Raw genomic sequence first — 14,608 nt, forward strand, 5'->3', positions numbered from 1 at the left:
AATGACTATAATAATTGTAAAATACTAATATCTTATGCTAAATACATAATAACATACAAATACATAATCATACTAAAAGACTAATGCGATTTTACTTTCTAATTTGGTAAATATTGATAGATATAATCCAAATAAACAAAAGCTTTTTGAGAGGTCTCCAATAATTTTTAAAAGGGTAAAGGTGTCTTGAGACCAAAAAGTTTGAGAACTACTGCTTTAAAAGATAGGTGCTGGAGTGATTGAAATATATCGTATGTTGAAGGTACTAAAAGTTATAGAGATCTTCTAAAACTAGGACTAGATGCAGAATTAAGGCAAAATATATTATAAGAATATTATAAAGAAATATGGAAAGACTTGGAGAAATACAGAGTAACATTCCAGGTGAGGCCACTTGGGAAGTCCTCTGAACACTGGCCCATTGGATCCTTCAAATATTCTTACTTTGAGAGTAGGAGAGAATACTGGGAAACTAATATCCATGCCACTCTCTGAGGAGGAGCAGCTGTTAAGAAATCAGTAACTCTTCTGAGCAAAAAAAGCATTCCCCCAAATACATTGAAAAATCACATTTAATTTTGGAAATAACACTTCATCAGTAGGTGGGGCTACGGGAAGACCTTCTCCTAACTGAAACTAGAGATCTTTTCAAGTTGAGGAATCATATCTCTCAGGAGAATCGCACAGGAAGCTTGGATTAGTCAAGTGTCAGATGCACTACAGCATTGGCAGGCACTAGAATAAGAAAAGAGGAGTATTTTGATTGAATCCTAAAGGAATATATATTACCTCTATGCAGGGTTTAAAGTCCACACAGACTAGAACTATACAGTAAGCATGTTGTAAAATCTAGACTCAATATGGCATTGGTGAGACTCCACAGGATGCATATACTACTCCTACTATGAAGAGCTAGCATTTATATAACACTGTATGCTTTTGCAAAGTGCTTTATAAACATCTCAAAACAGGCCTATTGCAATCACCCTTTATAGATGAGAAAACGGAGGCAGACAAGGATTAATGAAGTGACTCACTGAGGATCTCATAGCTGCACAGGGTCTGAGGCCAGATTTGAACTCATCTTTTTGACTTCAGGTCCCACATTCTATCAATTCTACTATAGCTGCTTCATGACTATGTGTACTGATTCTACTGCTCAGGAGAGGCAGCATGGCAAAATGCATAAAAAGCCAGCTTTGAAACCAGAAAGGTCTGATCTTAAGTTATACTTCTGACTACTACTGCTACTATTACCACTATTACTACTGCTACTACTACTACTACTGCTACTACTACTACTACCACCACCACCACCACCACCACCACCACCACCACCACCACTACCACCACCACCACTATTGCTACCATTACTACTACTACTACTATTACTACACAACTAGCATTTATATTGTACTTATTATATGTCAGGCACTATACTAATTGCTTTAAACTATTATCTTATTCAATCTTCACAACAGCCCTGGGAAATAGGTACTATTATTTAATCATTTCATAGATGAGGAAACTGAGGAAAACAGGGGTTAAGTGACTTACCCAGGATTACATAGCAAGTAAGTACTTCAGGCCAGATTTGGACTCAAGTCTTCTTGACTCTAAGTCTAACACTATCTACTGCACTATCTTGCTGCCCATATTGCTGACTGTGTAATTCTGGGCAAATCACTCAACCTTTCAAAAGTACTCTAGATAGTTACACTAATAATACTCCAATTCACTAACTGGAGTTTTTGCCTTTGAAGAGGGCTGCCAAGTTCAAATACTATACTTATGGAGCAAAATTCCAAGTATAAACTGATAACCATCCATTGAATACCAACTTGACCAATGCCAAATGAGATGCTGCATGCCAAAGTTGTGTAGCAACCATAGTCTGTTATGAATTTGTCATACACTTCAGTTCAGGAAAGACTAAATATAGTTGTTCTGTTCAGAAGACAACGTAACACTAAACCTATGCTGAGTCTAAAAGGAGTGAAAGCTAAATGTGACAACCAGGGAATTTGTCTTTAATCAAAGGGAAGTGTAGCACAGAGCCTGGGATTTCCATGAGATGACATACCAGTAAGGGGTGTGAACTTTGTTTCATTGAAATAACCTGCCTGACTTAGTTGGATATGACTGGCAGGAAGAGGAAATGACTGACTGATGCTTAAAAGAAATGATACAAACCAAGAAGCAAGGAAATAATGCTAAAAGGTTCAAGTTACAGATGATTGAAGGCACCTGTACGTTAGTTAAGACAATGCAGAAATTAGATCTATGCCATAAAATGTTCTAGACTGTGACAGATCCTATACATGATACCAAAAAGCTGTTGGAACTACCTAGAGTATATTAAAGATTATTAAAGCACTACATGATGACCTTGTACATATATATATGCATATATATATATGCATAAATTCATATACAATAAATTCATATACAATACATCTCTGTCAGCCAGTCTGTCTCCTGATTTACTGGTCCAAGATATCATTTAATGTTATTAAGAAGTGTGAAATGTATATGTAATATGTGCAAGAAAGAAAAAGAAATAAATGCATTGGCAATTCATTCTACATATTAGGAGAATATAAACACTAGCAAACATTTGCAACTTAACTGTATTGACTCATATTTGTAGAAGGAGATAGTAAGAACATAAGTGATTCAAAAGATGGTAATAGTATACTTTTATTGATTGAAAGTGATAGAAACAAAGACTTTTATGAGAAACACTAAAAAAGCAGCCCCATGGAGAAGACATTTAAGAGGGCTGAGGTATCCTCTTTCCCAGCATCTAATTTACATATGACTGACATGGGGAACTTAAGACTGAAAGCCAGAAGACACTGAAAATTAAAAGTACTTGGTGACGATGAAAATTATTCATTTGAATTAGCTATTAATATATTTTATTAATTGCATTTTATAATTATAATTAATTTATTACATTAATCATAATGAAAATTATTGCTCATTTGTGGCTTGGCTAACAGAAATGTGGATTTTTGATTTCTCATCATAAGATAGAGATTAGCTATTTCACACAAGACCCTGCTCTAAAGAGTAGGTTTGGTTGACATCATACTTCTATGGGTCAAGAGCAAACTTTCAAGAGGGTCTGAGATTTCTCATTGCTGGGTCCCAAGAAGACCTGAGCCTACACAGCTACATGCTTCTTGCAAGAGCTCAGTGGATAAAATGTTTTACACTTAGAAAATGAGATTGAGGGAAAGGTTTGCTATTTGGAAGAGTTGACTGGAGGAGAAAGATCTCCCTTCCACTCCCTGCACTACCAACAATTTCCTGAATGGTGGAAACCTCTCAGAACCCAGACAATTGAACAGACCTAGAAAAGTTTTGCAGTTTCAAGGCAATATTTCCATTCTAACTGAAAGAGTTCAACCCTGCCTTGGTAATACTGAAGTGGGGTGGTTCAAGTGTAGTAGCTAACAAAGAAGTAGCCACAACCAGGAGGCTAAAAAAACTCAAAGACACGAAGCTCTGTTCCCCAATTACTTTTGGTGCCTATTACTCCTATACTACAGGGAGTTCAAGTACATTAAGGCCCACAATCCAGAGTTATGGTACAGGTTCTCTACCTCCATGTTGTGGTTCTATATGTTCATGTCCACCCTCCTACATGAGAAACTGTATGCAGTGGTGGGGGAATATGTCTCAGGTCAATGTGTGGAATCTAATGTTTTAATGATTCTTAGTTTGTATTCTATTTAAGTGACTCTTATTAAGAATTAATGGTATCATATTAATTGATTTGTTAAATGAGAAATACACCACTGGAGGCTTAGAAGCTATAGCGATGATTGGTAGAAGTATATTTCCCACTCTATGGCCCACTGGGTTTACTCCTAAGATCTTGAGAATGAATTGTAGCAACATGGTTACCCGGCTGGGAACCTGGCAGTCTAATTTCAGGTTGGATAAGTATATTAACTCCAGCTCAGAGAGAACAGAATAAGGGGGTCAGGTGCTATGCCTATGACCTATACTACGTATGTCTAAGAGGTTTCTTACTGAAAATACTAAATTATTATGAAAGAAATATTTCTTAGTGTTTGGATTATCTGTTAGGATCCATTCTGACCAATGCATGGACTTTGAGAGCAAGCTACTTATTCAAAGACATGTTTATCTGAGAATGTATTGAGAGGACTGGAATTACACTTAATCATCCACTCAAAAAAATATCCACAAACTAAGTATTTCAATTACATGTTGTTAAATATGTTAGCAACTCTGAACCAGAACAAACATCTCGGTGGAGTGAACAGATGGCATTGCTAACTCATGTGTAAAACTCCACCTGAAAAAAAGTCACAGGCTTTACACCATTTTGATTTTATTTGGGTAAGAGTCAAACCTACTTATTGACTTGTTCTTGGGAATTTCAGAAGATGGAAATGACACAAATGCTACCAGTAAATCTTTCCACTGAGAGAAAGAGCTTATTCATTCTCATGACTTCTGTCTAAAAGAACTCTGATGGAAGCAAATGACAGCATGATGCCTGAGTGCATTGTCAAGACTTACAACAGGGCAGTAGAGAAGACTATAGTTTCTGTACAAAAACCTTGATGTTCAAGGGACACACAGGTTAGCAGAGTGATGGAAAGCTAGCCCACATTTACTGACAGTGGAGGAGGATCTCTAAAGACAAATCATCATAACCATTTATTACCCACAGGAATATGAGTTAGGGTTTCTGTTAGGCAAGTAAAAAGAAGTGATGGACTTAGTGAACTTAGTGAACTCTAGGCCAAAGAGATCATTCTAGGTATACAAAGATTACCTAAACCAGATATAGTCTATGAAAGTGACATATCAAGTGAAGAAGACAAGTGAAGAAAACCATTCAGACAGAATGAGAGGACTGAGATCAGAGGCAACTCTTTTTTCAATAACTTAAGTTTTAGAGACTCCTATTATACAGAGGCAACTCCCAGAGCACAGAAAGACAGATAATGTCCTGACTCCTCACCAAATTCACGTTCAGGGAGACAGACCTATAGAGATGATGACGATGATGATGGCAATGGCAGTGATGATTGAGGATAATAGTGGTGGTATTGATGGTGACCCATAGAGTAAATCAATACAGATGTAGTGATGGAGAATTCAGCAGGCCACAAAAGAGTCAGATTCATTTGACCTGTGACTAGACTAACTTACGACATTATAGGTAAACCAGAAGTCATTACACATATATCCAGGTGATGATATTAAAGATTTCCCATGTAAAGTTACTTCGAATATAATTGCATGTTAATTACTGCACAGCCGAGGCATGTTTTTTTTATTTTGTTAATATGTTTATTTACTTTTGTGGTTGTGTTATCCTTGAGGTATAGGAACATCTGTCAGCTATACACTGTTTTGTTTATTGTTTATTTGCATATATGCTATGAATTATGCTTGTTTTTTTTTCTTTTTAGATCTACTGATATAATTATATCAATAGATTTTGTAGGAGGCAACTAGTTGATGTAATGGACAGGATGCTGCAGCCTAGAGTTAGGAAAATCTGAATTCAAATCCAGCCTTAGATATTTATTAACTGTATGATCCTAGGCAAATCATTTAACCTCTGTCTCTCTGTTTTCTCAACTGTAAAACTCACTTTATCATGATGATGTGAAGATACAATGAGACAACGCCCATAAAGCGCTTAGCCCACTGGCGCATAGTGACTGATTAACAAATGCTTGCTTGCTTCTTTCTTTATAGTAAGCTAGATTTTTTGTCATTTTGATTATTTTTTTGGCATACTACTGAAGTGTGTGTGATCTGAATATTCATGTTCTCTGTCCCTACATGCAGTTTTAGACAATTACAGTAGTTGCTGAAACATCTTGTCAGTGCTTGAATAGTACTACAGAATGATTAACCAGGGGTTCTGGAATAATTGTTGTTGTGTGAGTCATTTTCAGTTATGACCAACTCTTTGTGACCCCATCTGGGGTTTTCTTGGCAAAGACACTGGAGTGGTTTGCCATTTCTTTTTCCAGCTTGTTTTACAAATGAGAAAACTGAGGCAAACAGGGTTAAGTGACTTGCCCAGGGTCACACAGATAGTAAGTGTGTGAGGCTGGAGCTGATTTCAGAAAGAGAGTCTTTCTGACTCCAGATCTGACACTCTATCCACTGTGTCACCTAGCTACCCTCTGGGACAATTACTGTTTTTATTTTAAAGTGTTGATCTTCACTTTGATACTTGGGTTGCACAGTTACATGTTTCAAGAATAACTTTCTTATATATTTGAAAGGAATAGCAATTTGTGCATTATATATTTGCAGTTTCATGTGCATATTTTTTAAAAATTCTGTTATGAAATTCTTGGTTTTTTCATAAATTAAAAATAAAACAAATTTTTAAAGAGAATACTCTGGCTGATTTTTGCAAAGGGCTACAAAGTTTCTGGCACTGGGGTAACTCACTTCTTGTTTTTGTTTTCACAAGTGAAATATTCAAAAGTTTCCCCTTAGGCATGAGTTTGCTGTGTAGCCATGATTCTAAGCCCAATCTGACATTCACTCCCAATGTAAAAACCAACATCAGATGAATGTTAGTATGACGCCGATGAAAAGAAGAGAAGCTTTGGATTAAATGCCTTGTCCCAAACACTTATGATTTCCCAGACTTAGTGTTTAATTTCTCTGTTCAGAGCTTTTTACATAGGCTGGTCTTTATGCTCAAAATGTATATCATACTCTTCCCTTCTCCATCTTAGAATCCCAAGGTTTCATCATGGCTTAATGGAGAAAACCTATACTGAACCCCCTAACTGCTAGTGCTTTATCTGTCTTCACATGTGTGTGATGGCAAACTGGTGCTTAAGATTTGGTGGGTATCCTGGCTTAATACTCCTATGTCTGTCATTGAACCAGGTTAGTTAAGATAAGTCTGCTTATCACTTCCTTGTCCAGATCCAATTAACTTATTATCTACTATGTGTAGAACACTGCACTCGTATTATTGTGTAACAACGCATGCTCTCTGCATCTGGGGTCATCTTCAGTTGTACTGATCCTTATCTTGCCGCCAGACCCAGATGGCTCCAGAGAAAGTGAGACTGGTAACTTTGCACAGCCCTGCCTCACTGTAATCCAATTCACTTGCAAGTTACGGCATCACCTTCCAGTCCTCTTCTAGATAAAAGGACAAACAGCAACAACATTTTCTTGTAATTACTTATCTGTCACACTGTATCACTCTAATAGAATTCAGACTCTCCAGGGCAGAGATCGGTTGCTACTTTTGTTTCTCTAGGACCTAGCATAGACCTGGCACATAACACAGACATTCAATAAACACTTGTTTGTAGAATCACAGAATATGTTCATAGGTCATTGAATATGCGTAGCACTTTGAAGTTTTTAAGATACTTTTACATTCTTTATCTTAGTTTTATCCTCAGAGCTACCTTGTGGGGTAGAATAGGCAGGTATAATTATCCCCATTTTACACATGAATTAACTAAGTCTCAGAGAGGTTGGGTGACTTGCTAAGGGTCATTAATCTGAAAAGGTAGAGTCAGAACCCAAATCCAGATCTTTTGAATTCCTCTTCTGTATTCACACCATTAAATTAGGCACTTTGGGATGATCTAAACTAATAATTTTTTTTTCTAGGTTGTAATTGTAATTGTAATTGTAACATGTACCAAAAAGCATAGGAGAAAACCTCTATGGCTAGAAAAGGATTTGGGAAGAAAAATATTACAAAGCAAAAAAACAAGCAAAAGCAAAAGCCATTGACTGCTTCAAGGTTTTAGAAGTGCTTTAGGTACTTTTCTCCCTGTTACCTTTCAAGGCAGGTAGAGCAAATTTTATTACCTTTCTTTTACAGATGAGGAAAGGAAAGCTTAGACAGATTTTATGGCTTACCCAGAGTCATAGGTAGCAGAACCTCAGCACAGATCTTCTTCCTGTGTGTGTAGGGAGTGCTCTTTCCCAGTGCATTCATTGCCTTGTCAACTTGAAGAGGGTGTTGGAGAATCTGGGTGCATCAAAAGTGTAATAATACGTTTTCAATGATCCTTGACTGTGATACAAGGCCACTATGATGCTTTTGCTGACAGGGAATTAACTATACTGCATTAAAAAGGCTGTGTGTCAAATCGTGTTTCAATGAGAATGTATCATATTAAAGACCACAGTCTGGTCATAATGTGGCTGAAAGAGCTGTGGCCACCAACCAACTGAAAGCTGGTTTATATGGAAAGTCTTTATATATTTTTAAAAGGCAGATTCTTATTCTGAACCTCAGTGAGATAGCCTTGTGTAATTTCAATCAGATTCTCAAAGGCAGAATAATACAAGGATGATGAATTGAGGTCAGTGCTGGGGTGGGTGAGGAGGATTCTAATTCTCTTAATACACATAGATTCTTAGGAAATTAAGACAACTTGAGTAATCACTTTAGCAAACACTGACTATTTTTTGGTTGTCAACAGCAAAACTTTTTTTTGGAGGGGGAAATGTTTTTTTGAATGGCAAATATCCTCTGTGGAGTTAAACAAAGAACAAACAGAGGTAATGTGATTCAGAAGAAAAGGTGTTGGACTAGGAGTCTAGTTGTTGTTGAGTCATTTCACTCCAGTACAACTTTTCCTAACCCCATTGGGGGTTTTCTTGGCAAAGATAGTGGAGTGTTTTGCTATTTCCTTCTTCAGCCCATTTTACAGATGAAGAACTGAGGCAAACAGTGTTAAGTGACTTGTCACACTTGTCACATACCTACTAAGTGTCTGAAGTCAGATTTAAATTCAGTTCTTCCTGACTCCAGCCCCAGCACTCTATCTACTGCACTGCCTAGCACTCTCTGGATTTGGAGTCAAAGGACTTTAATTGGAATCAGATTCTGCTACTTACTATACTGCTATAACCTTAGACAAGTTATTTAATATCTCTTAATCTGTTTCCTCATCTGAAAAAGGATGGCATTGAACAAATGACCTTTAAAGTGCATTCTAGTTTTAATCTATGAGTCTTTGAATGTTGGAAATCAGGCAATTTCCTTAACCTTAGGCTTCAGTTTCTTTATCTCTGTGTAACTCGGACTTATCTGGGCATACCTGTTCACCAAACATGAAAGTTCCATGAAGAGTCTTTGCAACATGTTCAGATGGCTTAACAGGGAGACCTCCGTATCCTCATAGTAGGTGTAATCTCTTTGATTTTCTGCTATCTGCTAACTGAACCAGTTCCTTGTTTCAGACATATGCTTTTTCCTCTCCTTCCTGCTTCATTCAAAGGGTAAAGAACCCAGTTCACCAAAAGCGCGTGTGTTGTGAACTTAAACCATGATAGCAGATGGACTTTCTTTGCCAAATATGGAGGCCCCCAAAGGCACCTTTGGAAGACATCTACTAGATGTGTATGTAAAATGAGGGAATTGAGTTCCATAGCCTCTATAAATCCTTCTAGTATTTGATCCCAGATCTAGGATCATGCATATAACACAAGTGGCCAATAGACTTTGGAGTGAAATTTACTTACTCTAACCCACCAGATTTATTTACTAACAATTCTCTCTGAGGATAGATGCTAGGCACTGGGCTGCATGGCCAATGAATATGTGAATTAAATGAAAGATCAAGGAAGAATTAAGAGGATCTCTTTTTTATCTCTCCTCTTAGGAGTCAGATTGTAGAGGGCCTTAAATATCAGGTTGAGGGTTTAATGTGTCATGCCTGAGACAATAGTCACTGCAGATATTTAGGAGTAGGTTGTTTCAGTTAAAACTATATGTAGATGCTTCCTTTTTTGTCTGCTTCAGAGTTCTTTAGAGGTTGTATTGACAGTTATCACAGCCAATGACAATATTCTTTTTTTCTGGTTCACAAACCTACCAATCAAAGAACAGCTATTGTTGGTCATTTGTCTCCCCTTGGCTATTTTAACTGCTGCTTATGTATTTTGCTATACTATAAAAAAGCGCTAAACTTGGCATTAGAAGACTTAGTCTTGGTTTTGTTTCTTACTAGCTATATGTTTTTGGGCAAGTCCTTTTATTCCTCTAGGAATCAGTTGCATTATTTGTAAAACAAGGCAGCTAGGTAGCAAAGTAGCTCTGGAGTTAGGAAGACCTGAGTTCAAATTTGACCTCAGACACTTACTAGCTGTGTGACCCTGGGGAAGTCACTTAACCTGGTTTGCCTCAGTTTCCTCATTTGTAAAGTAAACTGGAAAAGAAAATGGTACTCCAAAAACACTCCAGTGTTTTCACCAAGAAAACTCCAAATGGGATCATGAAGGGTTGGGCATGACTGAAATGTCTGAACACTAATGACCTAGCTAATCTCTGAGGTAGCTCCCAGTTCTAACGTTATGCGATTCCTATTCTCACTTATATAGAATCATAGTAGTTCAGAATAAGAAGGGGTTTTAGTGATGACCTAATCCCAAATAATCATTTTATAGATGAAGAAACAGAGAAACCCAGAGAGAGGAAATGACTTGGCTGGGGTCCACATAGCTTATAAATGGTTGAAGTCAGTACTTAAGCTAGCAATAAGGATGTTCCACAATGGACCAAATCTCAACTACTATGTTTATTTAAGGGGCAACCATGACAGCAAAACCTGTGATGTAAAATTGAGTATGAAGTTGCATGAAACCACTAGTACCAATGAGTATAATTGAATAGGGCAAAGTTTAGGCTTAAAATAAGGGAAAAAAACCCAGAATTATCCAAAGGTGGGATAGGATGCCTTAGGAAGTTGCGGACTTGCCCTTGCTGAAGGTCTTTAAGCAATACCAGGCTGATCATTTGTTGGGATTTGTGTTTTGGGACAAGTGGGAATGAAAGATCTCTGAGGTCCCCTTCAGCTTTGAGAGTCTGTGATTCTCTGATTCCATGGGATTTTTATGCCTTAAAACAGCGCCAGGGTAAAATTCTTCTGTACTATAAAAATGGAATCTACAAATAGTACTAACACTGCCCTTTGATATTTATGAAAAAAAAATCATTATATCCATTACTTTTTCTGAGCCTAATGACCACCTTGTGACATAGATGCTATAATTATTGTCATCCCCTTTTACAAATGAGAAGACTGAGGCTTATAGAGGTTACACAGACTGTGCTTTTGCTCCATCTATCTGGAATGCCATCAACTCATCTCTATCTACTGAAGTCCACCCATCATGGAAGGCCAACTCAAAACTCTTCTCTTCCATGGAAATTTTCAGTCATCACCCTACCCAGGAGTGGCCTCCTGCTCTAAAGTCCTATAGTACAGGCATGGCATTTAACACATACTGCCTTATACTATTGCATTACATGTCCCCCTTTTTTGGTGGTGCTTGTGGGCAGCAGGCACAGATCAGACCTGTGATTTCACTGGTGTAGGGAACTCCCAATAAAGAAATACTCTTTATCAAGTTAGATCAACACCTACCCTGCAACTCAGTTGCCTAGGGCAAGCACTGAGAGGTTAAATGACTAGCTCCACAGCGTCAATCAAAAGAAAGAACTTGTTCCATAGTCTTCTTGATTCTGAGGCCAGCTTTCTACCATTCGCATACTGTGCTTTTTCCTTTCACACCTTACTCAATTGTAACTACCTTGAAGGAACGTATAGGGGACTATACTTGGGGTTTTATTGATATGTGGAATTCTCAGATGAGGAAATCCCCTTTATCGACTTAGAGAGGTGCCTAGCTCACGAAGTGACTAGTCCAGGGCACATAGCTCATGGGTTTAGAGTGGGGACTTGAACCCAAGTCCTCTTAATTCCTGGGCCATCTCCAGATTCACTATGCTATGCTTCAGGGGCCATATCACATTTATCTTTTTTTTCAATTGATGAGTATTTATTTTCTCTTTCTTCCAAAATCCCCTCCCTCTACCATTTTCACTTGAAAAAAAAGAAAGAAAAAAAATGAAAAGAAAACAAAATCCTCATAAAAATCTACATAGTTAAGCAAAAAAAAAAAAAATCCCACATTAGTCCCATCCAAAAAATGTGTGATTTAGTCCATGTATCTTCCTCAATGTCTAGTGCAGTTCCTTGAACTCAGTGGGAGACCAGTTTGAACTCACCAAATGAATAGATTGCATTATTTTGAAGATTCCCATGGCAGCCTCTTTGAAGATCCTGTTCTCTGTCTGAACAAAGGTACACATCTTGATGCTCTGATACTGCTTCTATACATGTACCTTTCATCTGAGGTTGAAAATAAGAATTCAGGCATGTAATTTCTCTTTTTCCCCATCCCCTCAGGTCTCAGTTCTGAACTCTAAGTACATAATCAGACGATTTGCAATATGAATAGTCACTGTGTACTTTTCCAATTCTTTTTGTAGCTTTCACTAGACAGGTGTAGATAAGCACTTTATAATAATTATTATGTACCTAGGCAAGGACTTCTAATAGTGTGACCAGAGATGGTGAAGGAATGACAGAAAGGAAAATGAAGGCATATAATTTTTTGTAAGACAACTTTAAAATCTACCGAGGTGATACATACACAAACAACTACAGAGGATGTGGCATTTTTAGAGAGCACCAATCAACATATTTTTTTCCTTCTTCATGCTGCCAGTGCTATCCAGACTGTGAAGCTGAGTTTTCCCTCATGACTCCCCTCCCCTTTATTCCTTGGCAAATATGATCCTGAATTCATAGCAGGTATTATATAAATATTGATTGATTGATTTTTCATATCATAGATCTATCCAGTCTAGGGTTGGGGTGGAGCAGTTGAAACCTTTCATTCCACAGTTGAATGAATGTAGACTGAGGGCTTGGCTGTAGTTTCACAGACTGGATGGAATACCTGAGGTACTTTCTATTGCTCCAATATTGATCTAGGAGAATGCTTAAATCATCACCATGGCAACAATGCTTGTTCAGTGGGGGGAAAGTCAGACATTATCTATGCAAAGAAGAGAAGTAAGAAAAAAATCTTTTTAATGCTGCTTTTCTCCACTCTCCAGACATGCCCTTGACCTCTCTCCAGAGGTTTTAACTTAGGGAAATTTCAAAAAAATACATTTGGTTGAGATAGCCTCACTGACTCCTAAAAACATCCTCAACTTGACTACTATGCCATAAAAATAAACAACTTTTCAGTGACCCAAGATGAATTGTTTTTTCCCATTGGAAGCTCACCAGAAAACCATGATCTAATATAATATTTTCAGGCAGAAATCTGCAAATCATTGCACAAGTTCCATTACACAACAATGGGCCTAGGTATTAAGGATTTTCTATACTCTTCAATTTTCCTATACTGTAGTGGGTCTATGATTTTCTTGATGTGGATTGTTGGTCTAAGCATGTGGATCACAGCTCATTCATGACTGCCCATCCTGTACTCACTTTTTTCCATATCCTCTTATAAGTTGTTTTAGGGATCCACTGATCTGTTGGGGGCCATCCTCACTTTTTTTGTGACAGTGGGAGGATATCAGTGGAGAACTTAGGCTATCCAATGATTATCCCTGACACTTGTCACATGACTAATTGATCTTTTTGGAGTATGATAATCACAACAATAATAGCTAGCAAATTGCTTTAAGCTTTGCAAAGCTCATTTGATTCTCACAGCAACCCTGTGACATAGGGGCTCTTGTTCTCCCCATTTTACAAACAAGGAAACTGAGACAGAGAGTGGTTTAACGACTTACTCAGGGTTACACAGCTAGTAAAGAGGTGAGGCAGCTCTCCAGCCACCTTCTCTGCCTCCTTGTTCTTATGTTTCTTTGCTAATTTCCTTTTCTATGGTTCTTTTTGTGCTCATTTATCACATGCTATAGCCTACTCACATTGCCTATATGCCTCTCTGTTCTGAGTGATATTTATTTTTAGTTCTTCACAGACTGTATTGTTTTGTGATTCACCTCCATGAATCCATAAACATTGATCTATTTAATACATATTTGTAGATCTCTGTCTCCTCTTGGGGCAGTTGGGTGGCATGGTAGATAGAGCACTTGGCCTGAAGTCAGGAAGACTCATCTTCTTGAGTTCAAATCTGGCCTCAAATGCTTACTAGCTGTGTGATCCTGGACAAGTCACTTAACCCTGCTGGCTTCAGTTTCCTCATCTGTAAATGATCTGGCAGTGAATGAAATGGCAAACCAGTCCAGTATCTTTGCCTGGAAAACCTGAAATGGCTTCACAAAGAGTCTGAAATGATTAAATAACTGCTTCTACTTGTGTGGCAACCTTGGGTGGTCATTACCCTTCTCTTGGGCTTGGTTTCTCCATTGTAAAATGAAAAGATTGGATTAGATTTCCTCTGAGATTCCTACCAGCTCTTGATATAAGATCCTAGGAGTGCCTACTATATGCAAAGTTATTGTTATGATGTTCAGTTTCATTCCCATTAGTAGTAGTTATTCCAAATTATAGATACCTTTTAAGATGTATGTAACAATATTTTTTATTTATTCTGGTGAGTTCTATGTTAACTCAAATTTATACATTTTCTCAAGACCCTTGAGAAGTTACAAATTCTGTAAGTCCTCTTTTAAACATTGTATACAGATGGGCTTTACATACTAACAAAAGGAAGTGGGCATTTACCCATCTTTCAGTTATTTTGGTCATTGGAGCTGGCCAAATAA

General features: G+C 37.6%; 1 long non-coding RNA gene across 1 annotated transcript in view; it reads right to left on the reverse strand.

Annotated features, from left to right (window-relative positions):
- Nucleotides 1-571: 571 nt before the first annotated feature.
- Nucleotides 572-14,608, reverse strand: part of LOC140526518 (uncharacterized) — a 34,950-nt gene continuing 20,913 nt past the window's right edge. Inside the window, exons 2-4 of the long non-coding RNA XR_011974407.1 lie at nucleotides 12,077-12,200; nucleotides 7,915-8,026; nucleotides 572-735 (exon numbers count right to left, since the gene is read on the reverse strand). This is a non-coding gene — a long non-coding RNA (uncharacterized lncRNA). The remainder of the gene's footprint in view (nucleotides 736-7,914; nucleotides 8,027-12,076; nucleotides 12,201-14,608) is intronic.

This window comes from Notamacropus eugenii, chromosome 2, assembly GCF_028372415.1.
Source record: "Notamacropus eugenii isolate mMacEug1 chromosome 2, mMacEug1.pri_v2, whole genome shotgun sequence".
Classification (NCBI taxonomy): Eukaryota; Metazoa; Chordata; class Mammalia; order Diprotodontia; family Macropodidae; genus Notamacropus; species Notamacropus eugenii.